Source organism: Petaurus breviceps, unplaced genomic scaffold, assembly GCF_028583685.1.
Source record: "Petaurus breviceps papuanus isolate PSGF00001 unplaced genomic scaffold, PetGlider_PUasm1.0 90702, whole genome shotgun sequence".
In the NCBI taxonomy this organism is placed as follows: domain Eukaryota; kingdom Metazoa; phylum Chordata; class Mammalia; order Diprotodontia; family Petauridae; genus Petaurus; species Petaurus breviceps.
The window spans coordinates 6,302,118-6,318,753 of NW_027187317.1; the positions used below are offsets into that span (position 1 = coordinate 6,302,118).

Consider the following 16,636-nt stretch of genomic DNA (forward strand, 5'->3'; position numbering starts at 1 on the left):
AATGTCCTCATTCATGAGAGAAAAGATATAGCTGGCTTTGAGAAGGCAGGCTTCCCTTAGGAAGCGTTTTACCTGGAACCATATTTTTAAAAATTCTCTTACAATGGAGTTATTTAAAATAGAGTCTTCTCATTTTTTTTCTAAGCGAAAGATTGACCTTACCTTTTCTTTTATCTGGCCAAATATTGTTGAAAAAAAAAGAAAGAAAAAATAAATGCACCTGACACTGGGAGAAATGCATAAATTTGGGACCACTAACAAGAAATCCTTTGATCCCTCTGATTAAACAGTATTTCTCAATATTATAAATGGGGGTTATAATGGAAAATACTTTGAAACCTCAAACAGAGTATTAGCTATAAATAAAGAGCAGAAGATTAATAAAGCACATAAAATCTAGAGGGAAGAAAACTTAAAACAATAAAGACTAACTTATTTTGAGTGTTAATACAATCCTGGGTATGGATATAGGAAAATTTTTTAAAATTTGCTAAAGGCAAAGTCTCCATCCAAAGTCATATATATTAATATGTGCTTAACCCTATTGCCTTGGTAGATTTTATTAAATGTAGTGGCCAAGAAAATTGACCTTACATTTTTTTTCCCTTTTTTTTTGGGTTGGATCCTTGATCACGTCATATAAATGAATAGAGCTGGCAATTTACTGGTTCATCAATGAAATAGTATTAAATTATGAAGATGTAAGAAAAATTCCTGTGGTCACATTGTTGAAGTTTGAAAGGTAAGCTGCTCCTCATGTGCCATGTGACAAATATAACACTTGTCAGGTTATCATTGATAATCACATTTATGATAATCACTTATGATAAACACAGTTGTTATCTGCTTACTGTCCTTCAATGTAATAGCAAGCAACTTACTTAGGAAATGAACTTCTCTGGGACATAGAACTAATCTTAGTACTTACTTATTAAAAATATGAGAGCTCATTTTTATTTTTAAAAGTTTTATTTTAATATTGAATATTTAGACAAATAAAATTTATTGAATGTGGTTAGTAAAAACCATTCAACTCCAAGCGTTGGCTTTGAATTTGCAAAAAACTGTTTTCAGTGGAAGCAGATAGTCTACCTTTGTTTCTACTGGCTTTTAGGGTCTAACTGAATTTCTTTTTTTTTTTTTTTTTGAGGAGCAATAGTGATGCATTACACGAAGGAAAAAGCTTATTCCCTAAATTCAGGGTGAGATAACCATAAAATGGCTTGGAAAAATCCTTGTGGCCATAGGCAGACTTTCCAGGGATTCTCACATTTGGGGTGATGGAATCTAAAAGTGTAAGAGATCTAACATTTAGTCCAAACTTTTTATTTTACAAATGAAGAAACTGAGGCCTAATAGCAATCTATCTAAAGGTCACTGAGGTGTGAAGGAGCAGAGACGTAATTCACACTCAGGTCTTCTGGCTCAAAATCTAGTATTTTTGCCTGGCACTGTTCTGCCTACCCCTCAAACTACACTATTCCCTTTTCTTCTAGCCACCCCCAGATAAAAAATATAAAAGCTTTGTTTTGCCACAGACTATGAAATAAAATATCTCTCTACCCTCCAGGGTATTGAGTTCTTGCCTACCTTTTTTTCATTTCTTTTAATCCTATGGGAATTGGTGCCTTTTGGAAACAAAAGTTTGTGGTATCTAGCATTCCTAGTTACCGTGAAAAATCCTCAACCTAACCTGAGTGTCAAGTCATTATGTACGTAAAATAACATTTTACTTTGGTATTATTGAGATTATTTTTAAACTCAATGTCAAGTCACCAGTGTACCGTTACAAACTTATACAGGACCAGACCTTCAAGATGTTCCCTAAGGAAAAACTAACATATTTTCTCAGAGCCATTCATCAAATTAGTTTCATTTTGTACTATTGGACTTAACCATAATTTCAAAGGGTTAATACCACCTTCTGAAGTTTTGTCATTTATGATTGGCTTAAGCACTGGGAATATCTGAAGTTTTTTTCTGCCCCTTTACATAAAATTGTCAAGTTTGGACCCATATTCATGCTGCTTTTTGGTCTCAGTGTATCATCTACTGTTCTTCTCTGTATGGGAGCTGAATTTAGATTAGGAGCGTATTATTTAGAAACAGAAAATGTTGTCTGCTCTTCTTGTTTTACCCATGAAGAAACTGAGAAATAAAGAAAAAAGAGAAATAAAGTAAGCCTGTAGATAATAAATAACAGAATTGAGATTCAAACCCAGGTCCTCAGACTCCAAGAATTATCCATACAACTTTACTTTTTCATTCTTATCAGCTACAGCTGTGGTTTGATTTAAGAAAACCTCATGAGCCAAAATTCAAATTTTCCTAATATATGAAGTATTTTTTTTTGTAGAGATATCCTTTGTTTTATAAAGGGATTCAACATAGGGTTCCTTGATTATAATAATCCTCTTATAGTTCACTTAAAGAATCATTTGATTAAAAACAAAAGGATATTCAGACAACTTTTTGGTTATTGTATAATTTGAGCTAATCACATATAAGACAGGGATCTTTTAACTTGGGAAGTCTGTTGACTTGTTTGTAAAAAAATATTAAGGGCATCTAGGTGGTGCAGTGAGTAAAAGTGCCGCCCCGGAGTCAGGAGCACCTGAGTTCGGTTCCAGCTTCAGACACTTAACACCCACACAAAAAAATTAGCTGTGTAACCTTGGGCAAGTTACTTAACCCCAATTGCCCTCCAAAAGGAAAAAAAAATATTTGAGAATAGAGCACCAATGCTGAAGTCAGGAGTACCTGAGTTCGAATCCAACCTCAGACACTTGACACTTACCTAGCTGTGTGACCTTGGGCAAGTTACTTAACCCCAATAACCTTACCTTCCCCCCCCCCCTTGCTCCCCTCCACCAAAAAAACTGATAAATGTATTTCAATATGATTGGTTTCCTTTTATTTTGTACATTTAAAAAGCATTATTCTGATGTGTGCTTGATAGGTTTCACCAGACTTCCAGAGAGGTCTGTGATACGAAAATGGTGAAGAGCTCTTGATAAAAGAGGATCTGATAAACAGGTCTTTGGGAAGAGTGAGGGTAGAAAAGGGCACAATGATACCAAACCAAAAATTCTGGTTATAGCAAATCAGAGGCCTTAAGGAAGTTGAATGGGGGTTAACGCTTTATGGACAAAATCTGCTTTCCCAAAGTCCTTCAGGGAGTTCATTTTTGTGTTTAGAACCTGCAACGTATATGAGTGAAACCAATGCAATTGGAGACTTGAAAAGATAAATCTGTTTCTTTGAGGATGGGATGCATTGTGCATTGTGTATGTAAAATGAAGGTTTGCTTTGATCCTAACTATTAAAAGTTTATTTTTAAACTCAGACTGGGCAATAGTCCAACAGTGGTCTTTCTCTACATCATATACTGAGTTTCAAGTCCCCCGCCAGCCTGAATGCAGCTAAATAGTAGGAAGAAGTTGAGAAGTACAGTCTTGATGGGTGCTGAGCTTTTTTCCCCTTCCTCCCCTCTAGTTTTGAAATTCAAATTGAATGCAATTTTCAGCTCATTTGAGCCAGAATATACTGTTGCTGAGCTTCAGTGGCTCTTAAATTCAAACTCACAGGAGAAAACAGATATCATCTGTCACAGAGGGTGGGAGAGAGAGCACTCCCCGCATTTTATTCATGGGAGGCAGGGCTGAAGTGACTAATTCCAACCTCTCTGACTAATAATCATTCACTGGCAAACTAATCACTTAATCAATGAAACCTTCATGAGACCCATTTTCTTCAGTTTGGGCTGTGTTTACTTTAAAAAAATGACTTGGATCTATTTTTGTATTATTTGTATTTCAGTATCTTAATGCACCCCAAGATGGACTATAAAGGCAATTTTTGTTTCTTCTATTCATGACTACTTTCATATCTTAATGTCTTTATCTGGGATGCTTATTATGGCTGAGAATTAGCTGAAAGCTGGAAGAATTTATCAAAGCTTCTGGTTATTCCAGCCCTAAACTGGTTGGTTGGAAAATACTCATCATTATTTATGCAAAAAAAAATTGTTTTTAAGTATTTTAAAGTAGGTGGATAGATAAGAGATATATAGTCAACTCTCAATTATCCATGTGTTGTTTACTCACTTTATGGATAATTCATAGAAAATTATTCATGCCAGAATGGCTTCCATATGCCTCTCTGCTTTATTGGGGAATCCTTTCCCCCACTATGAGTTGTTATGTGCTTTGGGAATACAAACTAATTTTAATATAAATGTCAGCAAATCATAATTAGGAAGGTAAATTTGCCGAGGGGAAGACACGATTTAGAGTAATTGATCTTTGGATTATCTGATGTTTTGTGTGGTGCTCCCTTCCATTAGTGTGCACAATCAGGAGTTGACAGCATTAGCTTTTGTGTTCACTTCTTCTCACTATATTACGTTATCCTTATTATCTTGGTCCTAAAATTTAAACAAGTATGAAGGCTTTCTACATTTTTTCTCTCCTTTTTCCTGTTACTTTGGACTCTATGATGTTGACATATAGTTTGAAATTTAATATTGGTGCTTATAATCAACTAGTAAAGTAGAATTCTTAAATTTTTATGGGTACATTAATATTCCTCACATTCTTTTTTTCACATTTCTCTTGGCCTTTATGAGAAAAGTTAATTACTACTTTATGAAGAGGAAACTTATGGTAAACAATTCCCTTTGAAAGTATCATTGTTGGGGCAGCTAGGTGGCGCAGTGAATAGAGCACTGGCCCTGAAGTCAGGAGGACCTGAGTTCAAATGCAGCGTCAGACACTTAACACTTATTAACCATGAGACCTTGGGCAAGTCACTTAACCCCAACTGCCCTGCCTTCCCCCCTTCAAAAAACAAAAGTATCATTGTTTCTAATGAAATTATTTGTTAGTTATCATACCACTAATTTATACCTACAAATTGAAACATATGTGTGTATACATATACATACATATAGGTGTTACACACACACACACATTTAGATGTTACCAAAAAATGTCAGAGTAGCAACTTCAGGATTACTATTTTTTAGAGGAAAGACATTAGAAATATTTTTATACATTAGATACCTGGTAGAATACATTCATTTCATTTCCTTTATAAGGAGTTATACCTGATAGTCTATGTTTTATATAAATTATAAGAATTATTTTATTTTTTTATTTTAAAAAATACATACTTTAGAGAAAGGCATAGTGACAATAATGCAGAGGTTGCCAAGTATTCTTGTTTCATGGAGGCTTAGTGTCCCTGTAATTTTTTTCATGGTGCCTTCAGGAATTCACTGAGCTTCAGCATTTAGTAGTGGATATTCATCCAGAAGGGGAGGCAGGTCATTCCACCCTTGGACAGCTCTAACAATTAAGAAGCTCTCCTCTTATCACCATCTAAATTTGCGTCTTTTCAACTTATACCCTTTGTCCCTGATTTTTGCCCGCTCAGACCAAACGGGACAAGTCTAATCCTTCCTTCTGATGAGCATCTTTAGGTACTTAATAGCAGTCCAAACTGAGTCTTCTCTTCTCTAGACTAAACATGCCCACTTAATTCAGCTGTTCCTCATGTTATGGACTTAAGGCTCTTTTCATCCTGGTTGAATTCTTCTGGATATTCTCCAGTTTGTCAATAGCCCTCTTAAACTGAGGTACCCAGAACTGAACACAGATGAGGAGGTCTGATGAGGTCAGAGCACAGTAATGCTCTCACCTCCCTCTAATTGTAAGCTTTGCTCCTCTTAATGCAGCCCAAGATCACATTAGCTGTTTTGGCTGCCTCATCACACTGATAAGGACCCACATCATATTGACAATGCACTAAAAACCCTATATTTTTTCTGAACAACTACTCTCTAATCACGCTTCTCTAATCTTATAGTTGTGAAGTTGATTTTTTGTGCTCAAGTTCAAGATTTCACATTTATTCCTATCAAATATCACTTTATTATATTTGACCCAATGCTATAGCCCATGAGTTACCAAAGTATATAGCCTGAGGGCCAGATCCAGTTGGCTTTTTGTATATTCCTTAGGTAAGAATGGTATTTCCATTTGTACATAAGATTGGATTTGGTCTGGAAGCTAGAGAATGCTGAACCCTGGAGTTTGTCCAGATTAATTCATATCTTGATTCTGTCATCCACTCTGCTAACTATCCTTCCCAGATTTGTATCATTTTGAATTTTGTGAGTCTTTATTCAAGTCATTGGTAAAAATGTTAAGCCACATACACTGTCACTACAGATCCCTGGGGTACTTCCCTGGAGATATGCTACTGCATTGGTATTGAACCATCAAGCTATCCAAATAATTCTAAATCTAGCCAATTATATTTTCATCTAATATATGTGCATCCACCTTCTCTATGGGAATAATATTAGATACTTTATCAAAAACTTCGCTAAAATCTAGGTAAACTGTATCCACAGCATTTTCCTCACCTAGTAATTTAGTAATCCTGTTAAATTATGCTTCGTCTTTATAATCATTTACCACTTTATTTTCTAAATGTTTGCCAACAATATCTTTAATGATTCATTCTTAAAATTTCCCAGGATCTTACTATGCTCAGTTTGCAGACTGCCTTTTTTTGAAAACCAGAACGTATGCCCTTCTCCAGTTTTTTGGGTCCCTCTCTTATTTTCCATGATCTTTCCTTATCATTAACAACATTTTGGCCATCACCTTTGCTAGGTCTCTCGGGAACTCATGCTGTGGTTCATCTGGGCCAGGCGGAGTTGAATTCACCAAAGTCAGCTAGCTGTTCTCTTGCTGTCCCCTTACTTATTTTGGGTATCAGTGCCCTACTAGTTGTTTTGATTCTGTCATTTACCATATAATGGTTGTTATCCTCTTCAATTACAATAGAAACTAAGACTTGAGCAACTCTGCCATCTCTGTTGTCTGTTATCATTGTCACATCCACCCCATGCAAAGGACTTCTCCCTTCTTTGACCTTTGTTTTTCTCCCATTGTAACTTAAGAAAATAACAACCACCATAAAAACAACAACAAACTGGTTTAGTTGTCCTTAGCTTTTCTTGCCAGTCTCAATTCATTCTGAGCTTTAATTTTTCTGACATTCTACTAGGACCACACCTTACTCATATTTACCTTCCCTTCCCTCACTTTGTTTCTGTACATTTCTTTTAAAAATCTAAGATGGTTAGTAATTATTTCACTTTATTTTATTTAGATAAATTCCCTCATTGGAATTGTTTCCGTTTCTGTCTTCAGAATTAAATTCTAGAGCTTCTCCCATCCCTCCTGGACTGACTTCCCCTGAAGCATATTAGTCCATGAGAGCCTACGTGTCTTTCCTGTGGACCTTTTAAAATCTTCTTTCCCAGAATCTTAGGGTCTATGTAAGACTATAACCAGATTTCCTTTCTTCACTCATCAATTTGAGGACAGAGTAGGCACATCCTCCACAAGGTTTCCCTCATTTCCACCCTAACAACCAGTTTCTTCCTCCTAGTGAAATTCATTTCCAGAAAAGAATTTCCCATACTTGTTTATTCTTCTACCTTTAAAAGGATGAATTTCTAAGATTAGTAAAGAAATTATTAGTTGTCCTGATTTTGGCACAGGGAAAGCTTCCACAGCTATCTGGATAATTGAAGTTCCTTATCACTAATACATCATACTTCGCTGTTCCAGGCTTGTTATCTGTTTTCTAAACTCCTCATCTACTATCTTTCTGTCCAGGCTGTTTGTAGTATACTCCAAGGATGAAATCATTTGTGTTTCTCCTTTCTTTTAGTTTTACTTGAATACTTTTCCTTGTGCTCCCCCCTCGATTCCCAACACACACACACACACACACACACACACACACACACACACACATCCTAGATTCCCTACATGAGTATTTTTAATATGTATTGCTACCTCCCCCTTCCCTTTTATTTATCTTGTTTGCATCTGTGTGGCACAGTGGATAGAGCATTGGGTCTGGAGTAAGGAAGACCTGAATTTAAATTTGACTGTTTCTACTTACTATCTGTGTAACCTTGGACAAGTCATTTAACCTCTTGCCTCAGTTTCCTTATCTGTAAAATGGAGATAATAGCACTCACCTCCCAGGGTTTTTGTGAGGATCAAGTGAATTAATAATTGTCTTGACAATTATTATATATAAATATACCTAAGCATAGTGCCTGGCACATAGTAGGTGCTATATAAATGTTAGCTACCATTACTGTTGTTGTTGTTATTATTAGCTATTTTTTTTTGGAGGGGGAAGGTAGGGCAATTGGGGTTAAGTGACTTGCCCAAGATCACACAGCTAGTGTTAAGTGTCTGAGGCCGGATTTGAACTCTGGTCTTCCTGACTCCAGGACCGGGGCTCTATTTACTGCGCCACCTAGCCGCCCTTATTATTAGCTATTTTGAATAGGATATATTCATCCAGACACATAGTCCAGTCATGGGATTTATCCCATCACATCTCTGTGCTACCTGCAATACCAAGTGCTCTCTTGCATTGGGATCTCAGGTTCGCCTTGTTCATTGTCTAAGCTTTGGACATCTGTGCATACATAGCTGATGCTACAGCTTTTACCACTGCTTCCTGTCCTGGATTTTCCTCCTATGAATCTCATCTGGTATTCTTTTTCATTCTTTGTGGTTTCTCTTTTCTGTGGTATCCAACTTAAGGAATATATATGAACAATCTTCTCCTCCCCCATTCTTTTCAGTTTAGAGCATTTTAATTAAATATGGAATACATACTGAAAACAGATCCTTACTATTCTTTCTTAGGTATATACTTCATTTCTGGCCAGGAATCTGTCAACCCTATATTGTCAACTGTGATGCAAAATCCAAATCTCATTATTATAAACTACTTCCTTTGCTAACTGTTTGTGTCTCAAATTATTTTTCTTGCAAGTTCTCTATATAAATGAAATCATAGGTAGATGTATATGTGAATTTTAGTGTATAAGTGAATAGGTAGGTATATTTGTGAATATATGTATTCATGTACATACATACGATTAATATCCAATTATTAACCTCCTTTCCCAACATCATATCTTACCTTTTTTTTTTTTACACTAGACACACATAGTTTCCGTTTCACATACAAAAAAAGTTACAACATGCTAGGTAATGGAATTTCTCTTTCCTCTGGTTTAGTGGATTGAATTAAAGAGAGACTATATGTTAAAATGTTTGACCTGAAGTCAGGAAGATCTGAGTTCAAATTTAACCTCATATACTTATTAGCTGAGTGAGCCTGGGTAAGAATTTTAACCTTGTTTGCCTCAGTTTCCTAATCTGTAAAATAGAGATAATAGCACCTACCTCTCAGGGTTGTTGTGAAGATCAAATGACATAATAATTATAAAGCACTTAGTACACTGCCTGGTATATGGGAAGCACTATATAAATGTTAACTATTATTATCTAGTTCTATGCTAAAAGCTATGGAGTACAAACTAATAAGAAGTTGTGTTTGTGCACAAGGAACTTCTGTTTTAACTGGGAATGGGAGAAGGGCTACAAAAAACTTGAATAAATAATTAAGTAGTGAATAGAGCAATAATTAATTTGGGTAGATGTAAGATATGACAGCATTAATATCGATACAATGAAATGATTATGTCATGTAGACAACTACAAAATAGGAGTATGTATACTTAGAGAAGGATAAAATAGAGAAGGTAGGAATCTGAGGTGAATCCCTCTATGGTCATGGAGAAGTAAGGCATGAACTAGGCTTTGAAGGATGTATAGGATAGGAAGGTGTCAAAAGAAGGACAGTGGACCCCATGAGCAGAGGTAGACAGAAGGAAGATGTGAGAGATGGCTCAGGGATAAAGGGGTGTTTGCTTACAATGGAAAAAAGACCCCAGCATACTGTCCTGATGATAAGATGCTTAAAATCTTATTGTAGAATTGTTTTCGGGGTCCCTAGACAAGGAGAGAGACAACTGTCCTTCATCACCAATTCCAGTGTGTATGGCCCTCTCAATAAAGATATTTTTCCTTATGACTAATCCAGGCTTTTCATTCTTCATTTGGGGCCCATTTCTTCTTATTTTTCCTTTGCTACTATAAGACACTGTTCATATTCCAGAATGAGTTTTACTAAGATAATACTCAGCCTTATTTCATTCCTTTAACCTTTCTTATTAGTTCTCTCTTACAAATCTCTAATTGCCTTTGGGGCGTATTTTCTAAAATTACTCAAATTTGAAACACACAAGTCTTGAGTCAAAAGCATTGTTTAAATAAATGGAATTGTTGTTGGGCTTGGTGGCCCCTTCTCACTTTGTCACTTCTCTACAGTACAGATATGTGGCTTCTTTCTAATTTTTTTTTTTAAAGATCCCGATATGTCTGTAGAGGTTCCTACCAGCTGCCCTATTTATTATCATGCTCACCTCAGCTACAGAACAGGACAAACATAGTTCCTTAAACTGGGTTTGTGTTGCCATTAAGGTGGCTAGGTTTTGTTCCCTCTCCTACAGAGGTTCAGTACATTGGCCCTTTTCATGTTTCCTTTGTGTGTTTGGCTGAAATTCCCCAGACCCTTGAATTGCTCTCAGCAAAGGCTGCTATCTGTCAGTTTACTAGCCCCCTCTTAGGCCAAGTCAGCATTCATAACTTTGTTCTCATTCATCTCCCACCCTCTGTGGAGAGGAGCTTTTTCTCTGGCCCTTCATAATTTTTGATTAGGGGAAAGTCTCCCTGCCAGAAGAACCTTTGCTTAGGATAGGCCCTTTTTATTTTGCTAGCAAGGTAGAAAAATGGAGAATTAATTTTGAGTGTTGTATATATGTTATGTACATAGCATTAAAAAAGTATCTATAAAGTTTCAGGTACGGTATTAGATTTTACTCTGTCATCAGAGGGCAGAACTGTTGGGTTATGGCTGGGATCACATTTGAAATTAAAAGAAGAAGGTTGCCATGGCTGAGCATGTAGTCTTTTAGTAACCATAACCACTTATTTGAGAATTTCTCTCTAGACACTAATCCCACAACAAGTTGTATCCCAGTGAGACAGAGTGGCCATGAAATATAGTAATTGGTGCTGTGTTTAGCTATTCTTCTTGCAGAGAGAGCTAGGTTAGTGACAGCATGCAGCATTCAAAATTCCTCCATGTACTCCTGTTACTTATTTGCCAGGATGAAAGCTCCCTTCACTTACAAAGCCCTCTTGGCTTTTTTGTCAGCTACCCTGCTACCTTCAGATCCCCCCAGGGGAAACATTATATGCTACTTCCAACATCTTGAGCTACTGTCCCCAGCATTAAGCGAAACATTATCCATTTTTTTCCCCTGATCTCTAAACTATTACTGGTTTGCAAAGTCACTCTCCAGCCAGAAAAAGAAACCAGATCTTTTTACTAGACTTATAACCACAATCCTAAAAACAGTAAAAATCAAATCCATTCTTTCCTATGGGGGAAGACAATTGACCCTTTCCTTGCTGTCAGAAAGTAAATACACTGAACCATAAAGATATTTGGATGTAAAGTGTATGTTATGACATAAATGAAATTATTTTTAATTAGAAATTTACGTGGTCTACTTTTTAGAGCTTCTGTTTACATTAGTATCACTTGCTTGTGTCAGTTACCCTCCTCAGCTTCACTAGACTGGGCATCCCTCTGACCAGCAAAGAGTAGTGGATGGTTCCCCTTTGACTCCCAAGAACTTGATTCCTTCATTAGTCACAAACCTGCCTCTCAGGCCACCACCTACATCAGGTTTTGTCTATTTATTCAGGAGAAGACACTTGAATCCCGTACCTGTAGTGCATAATGTAGTTTCCAGTCCTGTCACGTCTGCTGAGTGTTGTACTGGGTATGCTAAAGTCACATTTGTTCTACCCTACCACAAACCCAGACTGAGATTGCAAATTATATCAACAAGAAAGGCATGACATTAGCTGTGTGTATATTTGCAACACTCTTTGAATTGCCATGGCAACAATGGTTTTAATTATGGAGAGCCAAAATGATAACTTGTATATCAGATGTGGCTAGGTTTTCCCTGTGGACAAAACTCTGATTAGACATTGGAGAGAAGCTTTGTATGCGGATTTTCCTTCCAGGCTGGATTTTATTATCTGCTTTCACAGACAGCTGTTTTGCTCATGGTACCAACCAAGTAAAGAACTGGCTAAAGGGGCTGCTGGACAGTAGCCCTCAAGATGATGAACTGGACATTCTTTCTCCAAGGCAGCCTGGTGCGCTAGTCACTTGGGCATCTAAGAGCAGAGAGTTCTTGTTCCTGAGGGCTGCTGTTGGCTTCCCCTCTCCACCACTAGAATTCTGAATATTAGAGTAAAAACTTGCATGAGGTGTCATCTAATAATCATCCTTGACAATGTTCAAGATTATGCTGGGGGAACAAACAAGTCATTCTATTGCTTCAGCAGCCATGGAAATTCATAGAGCATGACAACAGTCACATCAAGGCTGGAGAGCAAATAATGTTTACAAGCAAATAAGACTAATTCTGGTAGAAGGAGCTTCTTTCCATCGAGGCTTTGCTCTCTTCTATTTTTCAGTAGGATTCTCTGCCTGAACCTCCCCTCCAGGTTTAGGAGAGACCATGCCATATTGAAATCTTTCTGGGCTTCTTTATTCTGAAAGATGTGGCGAAGCTAAATAATTTTCCCTGTAGGTAAACATAAATCATTGTCTACCTTTCCTGCTCCTTGAGTAGACCTTTTGATATATTCATTAATTATGGCTGCTGTGGGGTGACACAGTGATGGCGGTTGGGCAGAATCACTGCCATGAGCTTCCCTTCAGCAATGCCCCCTTTTCTGAAGTTGGAGTCAAATGATCCAACTCAGGAATAAAGAGGTCCTCCTCTTTTATGCTTTGCCCTGCAAAACTGCAGGGCGTGAGGTAAATACTGTAGGAAAGGCAATGGTTTTATTGCTGGGAACTAGAGAAGAGAGAGGTTAAATGAAGTTCTGGTGGGGTGATGGAGACCCTAAAACCCACTGCCTCTACTCTAACCTCTGGCAGATGTTTCTAACTACTGGTAAAACCTGAGATCAGACCTTGACAATCAGCTCATTGGGCTTGCTGATTCCACTAACAGTTTAGTACTTAATCAAAACCCTCCCTCCCTGTCCTCCTATTGAGGACATGTCCATTCTCATGTTCCTCAGAAATAGGTACCACCGTTTTAAAAAATATTTTGCCATATTGAAAATAATAGTCCAGTTTTGTTTAGCTTTATTTTTTCTTGGTAAACCCCACTTAAATGATACGGTTTTCAGCTGCTGTTTGTCTTGATTCCAAATTCAGGAAACCTTGCATATATGATTTTGATTTTGCTGTTTGGGGCAGTTTATTAAGCCTTTGTATGAAAGCAGAAGGGTTTGGTTTCTTTTTTGTTAGTTTAATAAGATTTTATGTTAAGAATTGTACTGCAAATCTGTCAGATTTAGCTTTGCTGCATATGTGTAGCTCTGTGCTTTGAGACCCTTGAAATGTCTGTTTTTAGGACATCAGCAGGGGGCTAATGAAAAGGCTTTGTTGATTTTAACGAATTGCAAGCCACTGTAGCCAAAATAAATATAATCTGCTTTTTGGATTAGTTGTCACAGATGATTTTACCTACTAACAGTGATTAAAGAACCCTAGTGGACCAGAAGCATAGCTGCTCTCTGGTGACTCTTGCTAAAATAGCAATAAACAGAAGTAAATAAAGACTTAGGGCATTAGTTATCTTTAATAAACAATGACACCCTGTTTGCAGGTGGTGAAAGGTTAGAGGGAGAATAGGAGGAATTGAAGACCTACATAGTACACAGCAGTGTGACAAAAAGCAGTCAAGAATGAAACATACTGGCTGGTGCTGCTAATATCACATTGCTTAAGTAAATGTTCAAGACCCAGGGTCTTCCTTTCGTTTCCTACTCTTCTATCCAGAGCTACTCAGCCGATTGGACTCATTGGTGTTCTGCATTCATCTCATATTGGACTCTGGGAGCAAAGTTGAAATCCTGCAACTCTAGCATCACAGTATGAAAACTGAAGAAGTGTAAATTATTTGTGTAATTATTAACCTTTTAGCTGAAGTAATTCCATCCAGATAACGAACAGAGAAGGCCAGCACCATATCTTTCACAGAGTCTTTGTATACTAATGAAAAGAATTACTTGCGCCCCTGCTGACATGTTTGTCCCCCGATTTCTCCAAGAAAACCATAGAGGATCCTAGTGTTCACTTCCACTTAAATTCAATCTGGGAAAAGCAAGATTTGTTAATTAATTTCTCAAAACTGACTTTTGTTAACTGGTGACTCTTAGATAACAGACAGAAAATATAATTTATTTATAAACTTATAAAGCTATCATCTTTTTTTGGTATGTTAAATTATGCTGAGTGTTTAAGGTAATCAGAATGGACCATATGCTTTATCCTAGCCTAGGATCTCAAAGTGTGTCATAAGAAGCACTTTCTCCTTCTTTACTCTAAGGTGTATATTACTGTTTTCACTTGTATCAGATGTAGAAACATAGGTCACATGGTGAATTATGTTAAGATCAAGAGTAGAATGGAAGAGCTAAAATTCTGTGTGCTAGCCCCTAGTCTATAACTCCCGTACAGATATGATCTGTGCTCTTGACTTCATAACGCCATTTTCTCATTCCTAATTCATAAGACATTAGAAACATGCATATGTATTTGTATACATATGTAGATATACATAAATGAATATTGTAACTAATAGCTTTCTTGAATTTTATAAACCTTTCATTTTTAAGATAATAGCTTTCAAATATATATATATATATATATAATTATTTTTTGTTTATTTGAATAAACAAAAACAACTTAGGTTATTTTGTATTATTAATAAAGGAAGAAACTTAAAATGCGTTCCTATAGAGTAGAATGGCTTCTCCTAAACAGGCCAACCAGGTGAATTTTGTAATCCATTACATAAAGTTTCTAAGAGCGGTAAGCTTTTGCTGTTCTTTCCACTATTTTCTTCACTCACTTGACACAGGGGGGAAAAGTATAAATTAGTCCCCTCCCCAAAACCATTGGGAAAATGCCCCCATAGCCTCTGGGGCAGTGCCAGCCTGTAACTAGGCCATATACCATTAGTGTATTAGATCATACCTTAGGATCTCAGTCATTAAGTAGTGTAGTATAGTAGGGAAACCACTTGTTTTAGTATTAGGAGATCGGGTTTGAGTTTTAACTTTTCCATGAACTTGCCATGTGATTTTTAAATCTCTCTTAACATCAGTTTCTTGATCTTTAAAATGCAGGATTGTTGGGAGGAAAATATTTTGTAAATTAGAAAACACCATTAAAATGCTTGTATTTTCATTTGGCTTGAGACACTTTATTCATGTTTCCTTTTTCTTAGTTCAGGACCTTTTAAATCTAAATTTTACTGAATCTTCTATAGAACTCTACTCAAGTAAAATTAATCTGATTTTAATTTCAGTCAATACCATGTCTTTCCTATGAGATATAAAAAATAAGTAGGTATTATAAAATATTATAAAATGATACTTATAATTAATGTAATACTTCATAAAAGCCAGATAGACAAGTACACACACAGACACACAGACACACACACACACTTCACTTTACTTTTCAGATTTCATGGGTGATTTTGACCTAATTTGATGACACTGTTTCACATAGGTTACAACCTGAGTAAGTTAAATAAAACAGTTACTTCACATTTTCTAAAGAACCATCACATTTTAAGTTCACTGACAAATTCTGGCTGTGTTTTCTTAAGAAGGGGTCTTTATACCTGAACTTTAAAAATTTTAGTAACACAAATGTGACAAGCTTAAGTTTTTTTTCTTTAAATTGTCATCTCTTCCAAGAGTCTTTTAACCAGTGAAAAAAACTACTGCCTGAATGATGAGCAATTTCAGTAAATCTTCCTGAAAAAAAGCCTTGCTTCCATATATTTCTGAAGTTGTCATTTATAGCAGTTCTCCCCTTACAAAGGGTTTATTTGGCATCTATTCATGGTAACATAACATGATGCCAGAGACACTGAATCTTGGGCTTATTAAACAAAACTTAATGCAATTGTTCTCTTCATTCCCCATGGAAGTCTTCTGCAGGTGTCTAGTGTTTTAAAATCAATGAAAGTATTATCTTATTATGCAGCTATATGCTGACAGGTGGGTGGAACTAAGAAAATACTTGGCTCTGCTTAAAATTCAAATTAAAGTGTAGGTCAGTGCTGTGGCAGTATAGAAGCATGATGAGACTTTTCCACATAGGACTAATTCAGAAGTAGAGTGCATCACACCAAAAAAAGGGTCCAACAATGGCAGCAAAAAGTAGTAATTTAGAGCTCTTTCAAAGCATTCTTTAATGTGAAATTTTAAAAAAATTTACCATGTCAGTACTTAAGAGATATTTTCATTAGAACCCTACTGTGATGGTATAAAGTTAACTCTGGATTCTTGGAAGCTGTGCCAACAAAAGGCAAACTCAATTACTTGTTACCAAGTAACTTGAAAGGCCTGGGTAGTATAGGACTGACTAGACTGTCTAAATTCAGAAAATAACATCACCAGAGGACTGGCTATTTGGTAATGTTAATTTTTGACAACAGAAAGCCAGGAAACCATAAACTAAGATGTTGGAGGCTTATGTTTTGTATTGGTTTGGAGAG

At 36.4% G+C, this 16,636-nt stretch overlaps 1 protein-coding gene across 9 annotated transcripts in view; it reads left to right on the forward strand.

Moving 5' to 3' along the window:
- Window positions 1–16,636, forward strand: part of ESRRG (estrogen related receptor gamma) — a 696,148-nt gene that overhangs the window by 223,222 nt on the left and 456,290 nt on the right. For 6 of the 9 annotated variants that reach the window (XM_069066032.1, XM_069066031.1, XM_069066030.1 and 3 more), the window contains exon 2: window positions 652–742. The exons of the other annotated variants lie outside the window; for them this stretch is intronic. The gene's annotated coding sequence lies outside the window, so the exon portion shown is untranslated. The remainder of the gene's footprint in view (window positions 1–651; window positions 743–16,636) is intronic. 9 annotated transcript variants of the gene reach the window in all.